General features: G+C 44.8%; 1 protein-coding gene across 1 annotated transcript in view; it reads left to right on the forward strand.

Moving 5' to 3' along the window:
- LOC135112730 (plexin-B-like) overlaps positions 1-17,500 on the forward strand; it is a 420,239-nt gene that overhangs the window by 279,653 nt on the left and 123,086 nt on the right.

Here is a 17,500-nt window from a genome sequence, read left to right on the forward strand (position 1 = left end):
GGCACCGATGATGAGGCGATGAGGAGTGAGTTAATGGAACATATCCTGAAACACACTTGCCAACACCACCACTAGTTTTAAAAGGCTCTGCGTAGATGAAGTGACATGAGTTTTTAAGGGTGTTTATACGGTTCTAGTGACAGATTAACAAGATTTCTACATTACGAACAGGAGAAACAGTCTTGAGAACCCACCAAACCATCTATGTGGCCTTTGAAAATAGTCATGATGAGAAAGTAAAGCATTTTTAGATATATTTTTACGGTTTTAGTGAGAGATTAACAAGATTTTTACCTTGTTAACAGTAGAAGCAGTCTTGAGAACCCGGTAGATCATCTCTGTTTCCTTTGAAAATAGTCATGACGGAAAAAGCAAATAATTTTTTAAGTATATCTACGGTTTTAGCGACATAACAATATTTCTACATTAACAGGAGAAACACTCTTGAGAACCCGTCTAATTGTCTCTGTGGCCTTTAAAAGTACTCGTGATGAGAGACCAAAGTGTTTCTGAATGTCTGCCCTTTATCCCTGGTAGTTTTCATTCTTCTACTTCCGACGCAGGTGAGAGTGAGAGGGTGGGAGGGAGAGAAGACCCGAGTTGGCAAGATAAGGGGCCGTGATAAGCCGCGTGGTCTGCTGCAGGGGCTCGAGCCTCGTCTTGAGTCTTCTGGGAACTCAAAGACGCCGCTATCAGGAAGGCCCGGCCACCTCCTGAAGGCTCCTTTAGGCACCTCCTCCTCCTCCTCCTCCTCCTCCTCCTGCAATACCACTATCGGTAATATCGCTCCACCCTGCCTCTCCCTCTCTGCTCCTCCCCGCCCTGCCCCGCCCCTCACAAGCACGGAGAAGACGCAGCCGCCCCTCACGCCCGTAACTCACGCCCAGACGAGATAAGGAACAGCTCCGGTGACGCTAGTGTCGCTTTACGGCGTGGTGCTGTTTGTGTGGCGCCGCTTGAGGGGAGGGAGGGAGAGGAGGGAAGAGAGGAGGGAAGGAAGGAGGGAAAGGAGGAAAATGGAGAGATTGTCGCCACACAGGTCATTCTTACCCACCTCCCTCCCTCCTTTTATCCCCCCCAGGAACACGCCCCTCCTAATACTAACGTTACAAATGACCCAGCAAGCCACGCCCCTTCCGCGTCGCCCTTTCCTGTGCCCACCCTGAGGACGAGGCGGGGGCGTGAGGAGTCTCAGGAGAAAGGAGGCTGAGCGGCAAAGCGTGGCTAACAAAAGCTTACTCGCTCTTGAGAACACCAGCTGAGAGGTGCCGTGTAAATTGCATTCCCTTGCATTCCGCCTTGTAAGTGGCACTGCTCAGGCACTCGGGTCCTGGCGCCGCTTGGTGAGGGTGCCAGTAAGAGGGATGGGGAAGGGAGTGAGGGTGAGTGTAGTGCAGCGATGGGCGTGCACGAGTGTTATGGTGATGGGGCGCTGCGAGGCGAGAAGTAAGGGGGTGCTTCGGGAGTGTTGTTAGCTTTGACTGTCTGGGAGAGAGAGAGAGAGAGAGAGAGAGAGAGAGAGAGAGAGAGAGAGAGAGAGAGAGAGAGAGAGAGAGAGAGAGAGAGACTAAAGACAAATGCAAACAGTAAACAGACACAACCACACATGCAAAAGACACAAAAATTAATAACCACACAGTCACACAAGAAATAACACCACTTAACCACCTCTCCCTTTCCCCCTCCTCTCCCTCCTCTCTCCCCACGCACCTTTCTCCCCCTCTCCTCGAAAACAAACCTCGATTAGTCCCGGAAAACCCTCTCTCCCTCCCTCTCTAATATACTTAGTTGACGCGCATTTTTCACGGTGACTTGGAAGAGAGTCAGGTGTGATTACAGGTGAGGCGGGCGGCGCGTCAACAAGGAGGGGGCGTCTGTCACACTCCCTTAGCAGCTCCGCGTCACGCAAGGCACGGGGAGGCACGCTACTGAGGGAGTGAGAGAGAGAGAGAGAGAGAGAGAGAGAGAGAGAGAGAGAGAGAGAGAGAGAGGTATGGAGGAATGTAGAGTGAAAGACTGGGTAACTTGTAATATTTAACTGTGTGTGTGTGTGTGTGTGTGTGTGTGTGTGTGTGTGTGTGTGTGTGTGTGTGTGTATTTCCATGTCTCCATTGATCTATGTTTCTTTCTCTTTCTCTTCTTGTGTTATGGAAATTTGTGAATCTTTTTTTATTCATTTACTTATTTCTTTATTGGAAGACTAATTAACTCCAATATTAACTGCCTTTTATTGTGTTCTTGTGCTAGTTATCTCTTTCTCTCTCTTTTGTGAAAATCTGTGAACGATTTTTTTTTTTTTTTTTACCTATGGTGAGGAAAAGAAAAGGGTCATAGAGTGAAGGAATGTGATAACTTTTAATAATAACACCCTTCCCTTGTGTTTCTGTGCTTGTTACCTGTTTGTCTCATTGTTTACGTAAATTTGTGAACCATTTTTTTTTATTTCTTTTGTGACGGAGAGAGAAAAGGAAAAACAGTGGAAGACTATGACAAACTGTAATATCAACTCCATTTATTTATTTTTTCTATTTATTTTATTTTATTTTATATTTTGTGTGTTCGTGTTTGTTATCTCCATTTTTCATTTGCTGTGTTTATGGAAATTCATGAACTTTCTCTTTTTTTTTTGGGGGGGAAGTTGTATTTTCTCCTCGATTTCGAGACGAGAGGCAAAAGTCGTAGATCTCCAAAAAGAAACGACTCAAAACGACCTTGATGACGCGTTTTGTGTGTGGACTGCATGAAGACGTGAGGTGCTTTGTGGTCGTGTCTCCCGCCCTGCTTACACACACACACACACACACACACACACACACACACACACACACACACACACACACACACACACACACACACACACACACACATTTCTTTAGCATTGTGGGTGCACTCAATTTATCTCACTTTGTTGTCTTTCTCTCTCTCTCTCTCTCTCTCTCTCTCTCTCTCTCTCTCTCTCTCTCTCTCTCTCTCTCTCTCTCTCTCTCTCTCTCTCTCTCTCTCTCTCTCTCTCTCTCACACCTTGTCATGTCACTCCAATCTTTCCATCTACCCCTTGTTATTCCTTTTCTCCTCTCATCCCTAACTGTTTTTCCTTTTTCCTCTCCCTTATCCCTATTTCTTTCTCCCTGTCTCTCTGTCTCTCTCCTGAAGCCTGAGAGAACCTGAAGGCAAGAGGAATAGAAACAAAGCTTCAATTTCTGCCAAGGTGGTGAAGAATCTGTCGGCTACCTGTCTTATTAATGCAGGTAGACGGTGTAGCCCTCCCCTCTCTCCCCCTACCCCCTCCCTTCCCCTCTCACTCGTCTCGTCTTCCTTCCAGCATATCCCTTCCTTCTCCCTCTCCCTTCTCCCTCTCCTCCTTCCATTAGCGAATTTGCCTGAGGGCTGTGAAGGAGAAGTAAACAGGTGGTGGTGGTGGTGGTGGTGGAGTTTAGTAATACTTCATGGTGGTACAGGTGGTGGTGGTGGTGGTGGTGGTGGTGGTGGTGGTGGTGGTGATGGAAGTTGTTGAATATTTTCGTGGTGTTTGTGGTTGTGATGGTTGTGGTCGCTGAAAATATTGGTGGTCTTTGTGGTGGTGATGGTGGTGTAGGTGGTAGTGATTATCGTGGAAGCTGAACACAGGTGTGTTATATGTAGTGGGTTGTAGTGGTGGTGGTGGTGGTGGTGGTGGTGGTGGTGGTGGTGATGGTGTGTTTGTGGTAGTGGTAGTGGAAGAGTTACTATAGTTAGGTAAAATGGGTGACAGTTGTGATGAAAGGGATGAAGTTAATTGATGGTGTTTGATGTGGTGGTGATGATGGTGATCGTGATGAAAAATATCTGTTATCCATTTAATAGAGAGTTGTAATAATAGTAGTGATAGTGGTGATGAAATTTGGTGATGTCTGTAGCAGAGGTGATGATGGTGATGATGATAGTTATGAAAATACTGGTTAACTAATTTGTATTGATGTAGTAGCAGTGGTGATAGTGGTTAAACAAATTGGTGATGTCTGTAGTGGTGGTGATGGTGATGGCGGCCCTGTTTGTTCAGCGTTGTGGTGATAATGGTGAAGCAAATTGGTAATGTTTATGGCAAGGTTGTGGCAGCAGTGACGTGGGAAGAGGGGAGAGAGAGGAGGGAAGAGGGGTGGCCTTGTAAGGGGTGAGGGGACAAGGGGCGTGACGGGCGTGAGGGCGGCTCTGGTGTCAGGGTGTGCCATGGCCCTCATCCCCCCACCTTCTCACTCCCCTCTGTCCTCTCCCCTCTTCCCTCTCCTCTCCCCTCTCCTCTCCCACATCAGCCTCTCTCCTCCTCCTCCCTCTCACCCTCACATCAGCTTCCCTTCTCCTCCCTCACTGCCTCCATCTCTCCCTATCTCCCCCTTCCCCCTCTCCCCATCTCCTCCCCTTCAGGCCTATTCTCCCATTACACTCTTCACACTCCCACCATTAATCTTGCTCCGTTTGGAAAATGAATGAAAAATGTATAATAGGGATGGAAATAGATGGGAGTTGTAATACACGTCCAGACACAAGTTGCCGGTAAGGGTGAGAGTGAATCGGAGTTCGGTTATACTTTGGGCCTTATTAAATTCGCAATAGGAAAAAAGAAAAATGAAATAAAAAAGAAAAATAAAATAGAAAAATAAGTTAAGTAGTTTACATTTTTTGCGTTTTTTTTTTTTTTTTTTTTTTTTTGCTGTTTTATTCTTTGTTGATTTCTCCTTTTTTATTGCTTTTTTTTTTCGTTGAAGAGACAAGGAAGTAAATAAATATAAATAAATAAGATTAAAGAATTATTTCCTCTCTCTTTTGTTAGCTTAGTTTGTTAATGCAATAATCTACCATTGTCTTAATCTCTCTCTCTCTCTCTCTCTCTCTCTCTCTCTCTCTCTCTCTCTCTCTCTCTCTCTCTCTCTCTCTCTCTCTCTCTCTATTTTGGCCTTGAACTCTCATCTATTTCATTTCTTTCGTTTACATTTACCTTGAATCGACCTCTTGCTCTCTCTCTCTCTCTCTCTCTCTCTCTCTCTCTCTCTCTCTCTCTCTCTCTCTCTCTCTCTCTCTCTCTCTCTCTCTCTCTCTCTCTCTCTCTCTCTCTCTCTCTCCTTCACATTTACCCAACGAAGGAAGAAAGGAAGGAGGAGTTGCAGGAGCTATTCATCTCTAGCTTTCCTCCTCACTAACCCATGTTCTCCTCCTCCTCCTCCTCCTCCTCCTCCTCCTCCTCCTCCTCCTCCTCCTCCTCCTCCTCATCAGGGAAGTGGACAATCTAGGGTCTTGTATAGTCCCTCCCTCCCTCCCCCCTCCCTCCCTCGTTTCCTTTTTCCATTTCTCTCTCCTTCATTTTTCTGTTTCTCTGTGTTCTTTGCTTTTCGTGACTTCCTCCTATCTCTCTCTCTCTCTCTCTCTCTCTCTCTCTCTCTCTCTCTCTCTCTCTCTCTCTCTCTCTCTCTCTCTCTCTCTCTCTCTCTCTCTCTCTCTCCACCGTATTAGTTTTCGTCATTCTATATCCTTGATTTCTTTCCTTCTTTATTTACTCTTTCCTGTTCCTTTTTTCCTTATTTCCTTCTGTTTTGTTTTGTTTTTATTTATATATCCATTTATTTATTTAGTTGCTTATATATTTATTCTCATATTTGCTTGTTTATTTATTTATTTACTGTACTCGTTTACTTCCCTGATTGTTTCCAGTCTTTGAGAGAGAGAGAGAGAGAGAGAGAGAGAGAGAGAGAGAGAGAGAGAGAGAGAGAGAGAGAGAGAGAGAGAGAGGCAAATTCGACCTGCCCGAAAGTGGGAAAGTGAAGAGAGATCGTGTTTCCGAAGTGGTGTGAAAGGGAGAGGAGAAAGGGGAGGAGAGGAGAGGCGTCAAGAAAGAGAGAGAGAGAGAGAGAGAGAGAGAGAGAGAGAGAGAGAGAGAGAGAGAGAGAGAGAGAGAGGTACCTCCTTCAGTGATTTATTAAAGAAAATGGAGATACAGACAGAGACGAATAAAGAATAAGTAGAAAAAGTAAAGCAAAAAAAGTAATGTGAATTGTGATACTCAAACTATAAAAATATTTAAAAAATTCCTGTTTAAATAAAATAAAGAAAGAAAGAAAATTAAGAAAATACAACAAAATTTGAAACGAATAGGCATTGATAATCAGAGAGAGAGAGAGAGAGAGAGAGAGAGAGAGAGAGAGAGAGAGAGAGAGAGAGAGAGAGAGAGAGAGAGAGAGAGAGAGAGAGAGAGAGAGAGAGAGAGAGAGAGAGAGAGAGAGAGAGAGAGAGAGAGAGAGAGAGAGAGAGAGAGAGAGAGAGGCAGCTTGGCGTGAAGGGTTGTGGCATGTGAGGCGAAAAAAAAAGAAAGTGAGAGAGAGCGTTGAGATAGAGCAAGGGGATTATGGGATAGTGGAGAACTAGATGGGAGAGAGAGAGAGAGAGAGAGAGAGAGAGAGAGAGAGAGAGAGAGAGAGAGAGAGAGAGGAGATAAGGCTGGAGGAAGGGGAATGGTGAAGAATTGTAAAAGACATGTTATTTTTGCTCTCTCTCTCTCTCTCTCTCTCTCTCTCTCTCTCTCTCTCTCTCTCTCTCTCTCTCTCTCTCTCTCTCTCTCTCTCTCTCTCTCTCTCTCCACCTCTTAAAAATCAAATTGCATTGCTTTTCTTTCCCCCAAGAGGCAAAAAAATCGGTGTCCCTTGTGAGATTAAAAGAATATATTAAACACGCTCAAGGAATAATAAATAATGTTGACAGCAAACCCTTCACTCTTGACCGTAACTCACGCGGGGAAAGGAGACGAGGACAGGACGAGGACGAAGAGGACGCCGCGTTTTTTAAAGTTGCTATCGGCTCAATATTTATGAAGCAATATACAGAAGGAGAAAAATAAATGGTTCTCTCTTTTTTTTTTCTATCTATAATTTTTGTTGTAATTTCTCTCCTCACCTCGTCAACTTATCGTTTTTTGTGTGAATCAAGGACGTGTTTTTAGTGTTGCGTGTATTTTTCAACATTTTAACAGGGCCCGGTGGTGGTCAGTCAGGTTTTTAAGGTTATTTTAATGATTCCACGGTTAGTTTGATAAGATTTCCTCATCCTTACGTAAGAAACACACCCATGAGGACCTGACTGATGAATCCTGTGGCCTTTGAAAATGTTTATTGATGGAGTGACAACGTGAATAATTATCTCTGTGGCCTTTTGAAGATAGTTCTAACATGACATGAACAGCTAATCATTTTTGTGGCCTTTGAAAATACTGAAAAAAAAAAAAAAAACCTGTCTAAGCATCTCTGTGGCATTTCTTTATAATTGAAATATAACCTGACCAACTCATCATTTCTGTGGCCTTTGAAGATAGTTCTACATGAAGCCTGAAGTGTTTAATAATAAGAACATTCAACTTAAGTCAAATTTACGAATGTTTACAAATTAAGCCAAAGGTAAAATCAACGTCTTCCTCCTCCTCCTCCTCCTCCTCCTCCTCCTCCTCCTCCTCCTCCTCCTTCGGGTGCGTGTTGCCGCGAATCAGACAAATGACGATCAAGATAACCACCTGTCTAGTGTTTGAATCTCTTCGCCAAAACAGGTAGATGTGTTTGTTCAATTTGATGGCGGTGGTGCTTTGAATCTAGCTCTCTCTCTCTCTCTCTCTCTCTCTCTCTCTCTCTCTCTCTCTCTCTCTCTCTCTCTCTCTCTCTCTCTCTCTCTCTCTCTCTCTCTCTCTCTCTGACGCAGACCAGATGCTGTTACTCTTCTTTATCTCTTCATCTTCACACCAAATGCTCTTCCGACATCACACTTAGTCAGCATCTTCCTCCTCCTCCTCCTCCTCCTCCTCCTCCTCCTCCTCCTCCTCCTCCTCCTCCTCCTCCTGCTGCTGCCTTCTGTTACCTGACAACCACCAGAATAACAGATAAAACCAATCCGGTCCATTGGGAGGAATAGGTTTGGAATGCACGAGGGACAGGAATGTAGGGAAAGCTTCCTCCTCCTCCTCCTCCTCCTCCTCCTCCTCCTCCTCCTCCTCCTCCTCCTCCTCCTCCTCCTCCTCTTAGATTTCCTGCTGCTACTGTTTTCTGTTTTTTTTTTTCGTCTGTTCCTTTTCTTTTCTTTTTTTTTTATTGGAAATCCCCTTTTGTATTCCTTCCTTCTCATTCTCTTCTTTTATTTTGTTTATGCTTATTTCTTTTCTTTAGCTTCTCTGTCCTCTTCTCTTTGTTGTTGTTGTTGTTGTTGTTGTTGTTGTTGTTGTTGTTGCTGTTGTTGTTGTTCCTCTTCCTTTTCCTCTTTTCCTTCTTCTTCTTCTTCTTCTTCTTATTATTATTATTATTATTATTATTATTATTATTATTATTATTATTTTATGGTTCCTTTTTGCTCCTGCTCCTACTTCTACTTCTTCCACGTCTCCTCCTCCTCCTCCTCCTCCTCCTCCTCCTTTTCTGCTGTACCTCTTTCTCTTCCTTCTGTTGTACTTCTGCTTCTCCTTCTGCGCCTCCTCCTTCCCTTCTATTTCGCCTTCTTATGCTTTTTGCTGTACCTCCTGTTTCTCTTTCTGTGTCTCCTCCTCCCCTTTCTTCGGTTCCTGCTTCTCCTTCTACTGCGACTTCTGCCTTCCTTCTTCTGCCCCTCCGTCTGGTGATGCTGGTGGTGGTGGTGGTTGTGGTGGTGGTGGTGGTGTTATGAAGTGGGCGGCTGGCGTGGTGGTGACGGCAATTAAGAGGTTGTCATCACCACTTACTGAGCCCAGGTGTTGGTGCAGCTGTGGTGAGGTGTTGGCTCTCTCTCTCTCTCTCTCTCTCTCTCTCTCTCTCTCTCTCTCTCTCTCTCTCTCTCTCTCTCTCTCTCTCTCTCTCTCTCTCGTGTAATTTGTAATTTTCCACTTTTTTCTTATCGATATTTTTCGTTCCTTGTTTCCTTGTATTCTTCTTCGTGTTTATTTATTTTTTTATTGTTATCCTTTGTTTTTCCCATTTTTCGTCCTTCAGTCGTGCTCGTTTTCTGTTTTTTTTTCTTTTTTCTCCCTCTTTCTCACCCTTCTCTTCTCACACCTTCTCACTTTTCATTTCTTTGTCCAAGACGAAAATTAAAACATATTTTGTTCCTTTATTTTTCTTAGGTCATCAGTTTTCATTAATTTTTTTTTTACGTACTCAGTGTATCATTATTTGTTGGTTAATAAGTCTGTACCTTTCAATGAGAACAAAATCGCTATTATTTTGGGCCTGTTTTTTAGAGCTATGGTCAGTAGGCCTATTTATTCATTTACTTTTACTCTCACCACCGTTATTGCTGTTTTCTTTAGTTCCTCTCACATAAAACAGAAAAAAATGTTGATATTCATGTAACTTATTCACTAATATCCCTCTCATTTTTTTTTCATTCATTCTACTTCCCTCCCTCTCTTACATATTTATCCTCCTTCTTCTCCTCTTCCTCCTCCTCCTTATTACTGTTTCTTGGGGTCTCCGTTGATATTCAGATTACCATTTCTCCCATATCCTCCCTTTTCCCAGCCATAGATGATCCTCTCTATACCCCGTGCTCCTTCCCTTCCCTTCTTGTCCAGCATCTCTTCTTCCTCCTCCTCCTCCTCCTCCTCTCTTGGCTGGCAAAGAACAATAGGTCGTAATCATCCTAAGAAGCATATTAGCATTCACTCTCTCCCATAAGGTGTTTTAATATGCTCTTCGTGGGCGTCTGTCGGGCGTGAGGGCGGCGGGTGGGGGGGCGTTGAGGACATGGGGGGGTGAGGGAGTGAGGGTGAGGGTGCGGAGAGGCTTAGGTGAGCGAGGAATGGGTAAAGCTAGGCAAAGGTAAAGAGAGAGGAAGGATAAGAATGAGTGAAAAATGGTGTTGGTTTACGTAAGCAACTCCTATTTCTCTCTCTCTCTCTCTCTCTCTCTCTCTCTCTCTCTCTCTCTCTCTCTCTCTCTCTCTCTCTCTCTCTCTCTCTCTCTCTCTCTCTCTCTCTCTCTCTCTCTCTCTCTCTCTCTCTGGTCTGCATTCTCTCTCCCTCTCTTCTTTTGTGCCATAATCCTCCTCTTTACTCTTAACTCCACTACCCAATCCTCCTCCTCCTCCTCCTCCTCCTCCTCCTCCTCCTCCTCCTCCTCTTCCTCCTCCTCCTCCTCTCACACCTGTAACTCCCCCAGGTACACAAAGAGCCTCCCCGATACAGTAATTACCCCGCTAATCACCGCCTGTGCTCGCCTCTTGTAAATAACCTGACTTAATTCACGTCAGTGGCGGGGAGAGAGAGAGAGAGAGAGAGAGAGAGAGAGAGAGAGAGAGAGAGAGAGAGAAAAGCTGCATCCTCCTCCTCCTCCTCCTCCTGATGCTAAGCGTGTGGAAAGGAAGGTAAAAGTTTTAGTTAGTCAAAGAGAACAAGACAAAATTACATACACAAGTTTTACGTAAGAGGAGATAAAGAAAATGAAAAGGAGTTAGAGGAGGAGGAGGAGGAGGAGGAGAAGTGACTTACACACAGCAAAGAAGGAAAGATAAAGAGTGTGTTGAGGCTTGCATGAGAAAGAAGAGAAAAAAAAAAGAAGAGAGACAAAACAAGGAAAGATAAACACTAGATGAAGATGCATGAGGAGACTGTGAGAGAGAGAGAGAGAGAGAGAGAGAGAGAGAGAGAGAGAGAGAGAGAGAGAGAGAGAGAGAGAGAGAGAGAGAGAAGTAAAAAATAACAATAAAAGGAAAGAATAAAGTGACAACAGAAAATACGAGAGAGAGAGAGAGAGAGAGAGAGAGAGAGAGAGAGAGAGAGAGAGAGAGAGAGAGAGAGAGAGAGAGAGAGAGAGAGAGAGAAGTAAAAAATAACAATAAAAGGAAAGAATAAAGTGACAACAGAAAATACGAGAGAGAGAGAGAGAGAGAGAGAGAGAGAGAGAGAGTGTGTGTGTGTGTGTGTGGTAACGTCATCCGGACCTTCACCACATAACCAGAGGAACATAATTGAATATTTGCATGCCTCGGGGCCCTCCAACCCTTGCTCCTCTTCCCTCCACTGGGCGCCCCTGGGAGACTTCACTACGCCCCTACGCCCACGCCTTTAGTCCTCCATGTGTGCCTTTAAATATGTATATCCTTGCTAGAACAGGTACAGTCTAAGTTACCCATAAACTGACACTTGGTACACCTGTCACAAACTTGGTCAGTTTCTAGTTCCTCTCTCTTTTTGACTAGTAATGACAATATGAAGGTTTTTACTTGAGTCACCCTGAATGAGTTGACTGAACAAGGATGCTACTACAGGTAAACTCAGGTTCCTAATTGATGGACCCAAGGCATGTCTTTTTGCACACAGCCTTCCACCTCTCCTGATCCTTGGTGGATTAACTGATTGGCAAGTGAAAGCTTCCACATGACTCAGTTGAAGTAATGCTGACTAAACTGCTTATGGCAAAATGAAGCTTTTCTTTTGATTCATCCCTTTTAATTTGACTAAAAGGATAAAACTACTATTCCTAAATGACTTAGACTTGTTATGAACCCTCTTCTGCTTCTGGTATCTTTCGCTTTATTTATTTAGAAATTTAATTCCATCTTTTTTACATAAGATGGGCTCCGGTCAAGGTCAACAAAACTAGAGAAACGAAAGGCCCGGCAAAGTTGACATACGAAGCAGTTAACAGCACCAGTAGTAAAGCATGAAATCTTTATAAGCATCTACAAGAAAGAAGGAGATTAAAAAGAATAGATTTTGCAATTTCTACCCCACTTTAAAAAGATTGGAGGTGGCTGCAGAACAAGTAAAGATGTTTCAGAGTGATTAGCAAGTAAGGAGAGATGTAGCAAATAGCATTCAAAGGGTTAAGAAGACTTTCTGAAAGCAAGTCCAAAATTACGTTGTGAAATGTCTTGGAAGTTTTTTGAAAGACTTTAAATTCTAAGCTTGCACTGAACCATTTTATTAAGTTTAAGTCGAAGCAAGAACTGTGTAGGCTTAATTAGTGAACCTGCAAGAAGCCAATAGTTGCCAGTTACACAGTCTCTTCGTGAGCTATCCAAACGAAACCCTGCGCTTATTTGTTCGGGAGCTTACCAACATGGGGAGGGTTATGGTTCGATTACTTATGAAAAGAGTGAGGAGTTCACCCTGTTGCCCCACCATTTCTAGTGTTTGGTACGCTCCCAAACAAAAAGCAGCGGCCAAATTTGATTGTGGAACCTGATCACGTCTGAAGTACTTTTGTTGGTTAGCAGACGAAATGGCTCTAGTTCTGTACATGGCAGCCTCTGTATGAAGTATAAACCATCCCTATCCACTTGTATCCACCTAGTATTCCTCTCCACCTGTATCCACCTACCATCCCCATCCACTTACCTAATCTCCCTTTAAAGCTCCCTATTGACTCGGCACTAACAAGCTGATTACCAAGTCTATTTCAGTTACTTACCACAAAATTTGACCAATTTCTTCCTATCTGGGTTTTAAATCTAACTTCATCTAACTTGTCTTAACTTTTCAGCAACACCATTCACCTCCTCCTCCTCGCCTCACCACTCATACCATTACCTCATATTCAGTAGTCATGCCTCATTTTCACTCCATTCCTTCACTCATTATTTCATTTTCATCCAGCTTCACTATTCATTCAGTCATGCATTTTTTTCTCATTTCAGTCTCACATTCATCTGTCACTGTATTTCCTCGTCTTCCCTTTCTTTCTTCCTCCTTTTCTTCTTTTATCCTCACCCAAACCTCATTTTTATTCATCCTTATCATTCATCTCATTCTCTCCTTTCTTCCCATCTCAACCTCAAACTCATCCGCTATCACTGTAATTTTTCCTTTCTTTCCTTTCTCCATTCCTTTCGTTCTTCCTTCCTTTATTCACTCATTCATTCATTGTCTTGCCTTTATCCAGCTTCACCATTCACTTAGTCTCTCATTCCTTCACATTTTAGCCTTACACTCACCCCCCATCACTGTATTATCCCTTCCTTCCTTCCTTCCTTCCTTTATCCCTTCTTTCCTTTCTTCCTTCCTTCCTTCCCTCATCCTCATCCATCACCTCATCTACCCTTTATCTATCCTCACTCAATCTCCCATTCCTTCTCATTTCAGCTCCACACTTCTCCCCATCACTTTATTTCCCCTTCCTCCCTTCCCTCCCTTCCTTCCTCCCTTCCCCAGCCATTCACACATTCCCATCACGTCTTCCCTATCACCACGACACTCCCAAACCTCTCCCATCCACAGTACTCTCCCAAGAGGCAGTACGAGTATATTCACCTCTCTCCCCAAACACCCCTCCCACTCTCCCACTCTCCCACAGCATCCTCCTTGCCTCTTCTCCCAGGGTAAGAGCGGCCCTTTCCTCTCCCAGCTTCTCCGTGACTCACTCTTCCTCCCTTTCTCTTCCTCTCCCTCCCTCTCCCTTCCTCTCCCTCCCTCTCCCTCCTACAAGTATTAATCTCACATCGATCTCGTTACCAAAACCTCAAACTTCCCAATTTGGAGGGAGGAGGAAGAGGAGGAAGAGGAGGAGGAGGAGGAGGAGGAGGACAGGGGAGAGAGAGGAAAGGAGGAGGGTTGAACGAGGTAGGAAGAGGAGAAGGAAAAGTAAGGAATGAAACAAAAGAAGGAGATAAATGAGGAATAAAAAGAGGAACAAGAAAACAGAGGATGAAGTGTAAGAAGAACAGGAAAGAATGAAAAAACAAATATATTTATTAAAGAATGAGAATGGGAAATGAGAAAGAGCATGGAAAAGAAGAAGGAAGATAAACGGAAACTGAAAACAGGAAAATAACGACGGAGAGATGGAAAGCAATACATGAAGAGAAAAAAATAGATAGAAGGATATGGAAGGAAGGAAATGGAGAAATGGAAAGTGAAAAGAGGATATTATAACGAAGAGGGAGAGATGAATAGGGAGACATGGAGGGAAAATAGAAGGATAGAGAGGGAGAGAAGAACGAGGGAGATAAGAGGGTAGAAGAATAAAGAAGGGAAATGGAGGAATAGAAAGTAAAGAGAGGATATAAACGAAGAGAGAGAGAGAGAGAGAGAGAGAGAGAGAGAGAGAGAGAGAGAGAGAGAGAGAGAGAGAGAGAGATAAAAGCGGGTAAAGAATGTCAGTATGTGGCAAATTGTGTATCGTGAGACAGGTTTGGGCAGGGAGTGGGGGGAGGGGAGAGAGAGCTGGCAAATTAAAGCAGGTGTGGGAGGAGGAGGGGGAGGAGGAGGGAGTGATAATTTGTGGTTGGTAGGCAAGAAAAGGAGGAGGAAGTGGAGGAGCTTAGGATTAGTATGGATGAAGAGTGGAATGGGTGAAGAAGAAAAGAGGACAAGAGGAATGAAGGAGAAGAAAAGAAGTAATGAGTCAGGGAAAAGGGAGAAGAATAGGGAATAAAGGAATGAGAAGCTTAGAGAAGAGCAGACAAGGGAAGAGGATGAGAGAAGAGAGTATTCAGAAAAAAGAAGACAAAAAAGAAGGATAGAGGATGAGAGAATAGGAATACGTGAATTAGTAAAGAAGAAATGAGAAAAGAGAGTAGAATCAGAGAGAGAGAGAGAGAGAGAGAGAGAGAGAGAGAGAGAGAGAGAGAGAGAGAGAGAGAGAGACTGTCCTGTGATCATTCTGTGCCTGCAATATACAAACATGGTTATCTGGGTGTCAGTCACGAAACCTTGTGTGATTTGCAGCCTCTTCTTCCTCCTCCTCCTCCTCCTCCTCCTCCTCCTCCTCCTCCTCCTCCAACCTTATACTTACTCTATTTCCACAAACCACCATTTTTCTTATCTCTCTCTCTCTCTCTCTCTCTCTCTCTCTCTCTCTCTCTCTCTCTCTCTCTCTCTCTCTCTCTCTCTCTCTCTCTCTCTCTCTCTCTCTCTCATGATTCACCCGGATCTACTCATTTATCCCGAGAGAGAGAGAGAGAGAGAGAGAGAGAGAGAGAGAGAGAGAGAGAGAGAGAGAGAGAGAGAGAGAGAGAGAGAGAGAGAGGGGGGAGAGGGGGTTCACTCAGCCACCAAAACCCATTAACTGAACCTCATTGAGAGAATGGAAATTTATTATCACTCTTAAACTTTTACACTCTAGTTGGATCGCTACTCTCATCGGAGCGAACCGGACCCGAATCGAAACAAACCGAACCGGACCCGAAGTGAACCCGAATTGGACCCGAATCGAAACAGAACCGAACCCGAACTGAACTGGACCCGAATCTTTACCATCATCCGAACCATACCGAACCCCCACCACCCGTTAGTCGGAACCACAACCGAACCTGGCACTCTTTCCGTACCCTCATAAAAGGAGCATTCTCTCTCTCTCTCTCTCTCTCTCTCTCTCTCTCTCTCTCTCTCTCTCTCTCTCTCGGCCACCCAGATTGTGTTTCGTGTGTACGACAAATTAATCGCATTGTGCTCATGAGAGAGAGAGAGAGAGAGAGAGAGAGAGAGAGAGAGAGAGAGAGAGAGAGAGAGAGAGAGAGAGAGAATCATAAGAAGAGGAAGAAGAACCCGTTAGGTCTTTCCCAGCAATTTTTTCCTCCTCCTCCTCCTCCTCCTCCTCCTCCTCCTTAACTCCCCTCTCACGCTGAAGGGTAAAGGAAGAGAGGGAAGGAATGGGGGAGGTATATGGGGGAGGGTAGAGGGCAGAAGGGCACCCCGGGGCACCTTCATAGTCTTCTTCAGGTATGGTAATGGGCAGTAAGTGATTCTTTAGCCTCGCTCCAACCGGGGTGGCTGCGGCGGCCCGGCGGTGCGAGACAGACAGACAGACAGACTGACAGACAGACGGACATTGGTGAAGGGAAGCGACGGGAGTTATGGTGCTGTTGCTGCTGTGTGAAGTGGAGAGAGAGAGAGAGAGAGAGAGAGAGAGAGAGAGAGAGAGAGAGAGAGAGAGAGAGAGAGAGAGAGAGAGAGAGAGAGAGAGAGAGAGTATTTTCAGTCGCTTTGTCTCTGTTTATTTTCAAAGGCAACAGGGATGATTAGTTGGTTTTTCATGATTTATTTGTGTTTTCCTATTTTTCCTATATGTTGTACAGAATCTTTGTTCAGATTATGAATTATGAAAATACCTAAAAAATTCCATTAGCTTCCATTAGATTTGCTGAAAGTAATAGAAAGAGAGAGAGAGAGAGAGAGAGAGAGAGAGAGAGAGAGAGAGAGAGAGAGAGAGAGAGAGAGAGAGAGAGAACGCAAAATTAAACATAGATCACTTAACCATTAACCAATGAATCGAGATTACGCTGTTCATCCTCAAAACAAAAAACAAAAAAAAACAAAAAATCGAAACAAAAAAATAATCAAAAAAACAAAAAGAAACGACCCCGGCATGCAAGACACTTCAAAACAATAGCATTTCATTTCCATAACTCGTGCTGGCGTCCCGGGGGAGCTGGGGAGTGGTCCTGGGGGGGCGGGGGTGTGGGCGTTGTGTTAGGCGCTCCCCTGCTTGCTCCTGTGGGCGGGGGCGTGGAGGGGGCGGGGCCGGATGCAAGGGCGGGGCGGAGAGGGGTTGGGGTGGCAGGGATGGGCGGGGCGGCTTAATATCTTTCTGCGAACTGATCATGAGAGAGAGAGAGAGAGAGAGAGAGAGAGAGAGAGAGAGAGAGAGAGAGAGAGAGAGAGAGAGAGAGAGAGAGAGAGAGAGAGAGGCCTGATGAAGTTGTCAGGGATGGGAGAGAGGCGGAGGGGTCGTCGTCAGCCCCTCCGGCGGGAGAACACGGGGACCTCTGTGGTTTCCGGGACACGGCATTACTGGCGGTGACCCTTGACCTCTGCTGACTTGTTTTCATTATTATTCACCTGAGAGCCTTTTTTTTCTGCTTCTTCTTGCTCTCTTCTTGTTTTTCTTCCTTTTTCTTGTTGTTGTTGTTCTTCTTTCTTTCGTGTTCATGCGTCTCTAAGAGGAAGGGACGACGTTGTGGCGTAGCTTAGCTGTGGCGTGGCGTGGCTGACTGTAGATAGATAGATAGATGGATAAGTGAAATACAGAGACTCACTTATAGACCAGCTGGCTTCTTGTACGAGTAGCTTCCCTTAGACTTACAAGAATAGGAATGATAGGTAATTGTCATGAATGAGTGGAAGTGTGTGTGTGTGTGTGTGTGTGTGTGTGTGTGTGTGTGTGTGTGTGTGTGTGCCCGATGTAGGTCAGAAGGGTGTCTAAATACGTCACTTCGCCAGCAGCCATTCTGTGCGCAGGGACACGCGGCACACAATAATGGGGGTGCGTGTGGCCACAAATTGAGTCATTATCTCATTACCGCACCTTTACGACGCCCAGGTGGACCTACACACACCCACACAGACACCCACTCACACCACCCCACTCCACCTCCTGCACTACCTCCACTCCTCACTCCACATCACTCCCCTGACATCCCTACCACTGTGCTACCCCCGCCACATCCATACACTCCACCTCCACACTCCCTTAGGCCTAGTGCATTTTTCCCTAACCTGCAGAACATACTAGTAACAACATAGGAGACTGCAAAAAGCCGCTTGGTCTACACTGGCAGCTCCTGTACTAACCATAAACGTTCCCTTCTT

Source organism: Scylla paramamosain, chromosome 24, assembly GCF_035594125.1.
Source record: "Scylla paramamosain isolate STU-SP2022 chromosome 24, ASM3559412v1, whole genome shotgun sequence".
NCBI lineage: Eukaryota > Metazoa > Arthropoda > Malacostraca > Decapoda > Portunidae > Scylla > Scylla paramamosain.